The sequence below is a fragment of the Haplochromis burtoni genome, unplaced genomic scaffold (assembly GCF_018398535.1).
Source record: "Haplochromis burtoni strain Fernald_Lab_line unplaced genomic scaffold, NCSU_Asbu1 Contig_3211, whole genome shotgun sequence".
In the NCBI taxonomy this organism is placed as follows: Eukaryota; Metazoa; Chordata; class Actinopteri; order Cichliformes; family Cichlidae; genus Haplochromis; species Haplochromis burtoni.
Window position 1 is genome coordinate 2,166 of NW_024585572.1, and position 771 is coordinate 2,936.

Sequence of the window (771 nt, forward strand, 5' to 3'; positions counted from 1 at the left end):
AGCACCCGAATGTAGACAAAACAAAGCGCAGAAACAAACTCAGTATTACGTGAAAGCGAGACGTTTATTATGGCTGATGGAGAAATACAAGGAGAACCGAGAAAACAACTACAACAAAAACTGGAAAAACTCAACATGAAAAACTCTAAATGTGAAACTTGGCATACATAGATACCTGGAACATGGAGACTTGACGCACAAGACAACAGACGACGTGACACTGAACAGAGGAAGACAGAGGACCTAAATGCAGCAGGTCCAGTTAGCATCAGCTGAAGGTCGTCAGGTCCTGCACAGATCACCTGAGGCTGAGAAGAGTCCCACAGGTCTGGAAAACCTCCTGTGTGCTACCAGTGCCAAGGACTCCACATCCCAATGACCTCAACAGCTACAGGCCGGTGGCTCTGACATCCCACCCGATCAAGACCCTGGACACCGGTCCTGGTTCAGCCCCTGGTGAGCTCATCACTGGAACCACTTCACCTGGAGACCGCTGGGAGCACTGTGTTCATGTTCTTTGATTTCTCCAGTGCCTTCAACACCATTCTTCCCACAGTCCTGAAGGACAAGCTGGAGACTCAGGAGTGGACCGTCACCTCACTACATGGATCCTAGACTACCTCACTGACCGACTACAGTATGTGAGGACTCAGGGCTGTGTGTCGGACAGTACGGGGGCCCCACAGGGAACGCTTCTGGCTCCGTTCCTCTTCACCATCTACACTGCAGACTTCTCCCACAACTCCACCCAGTGCTTCCTGCAGAAATTAT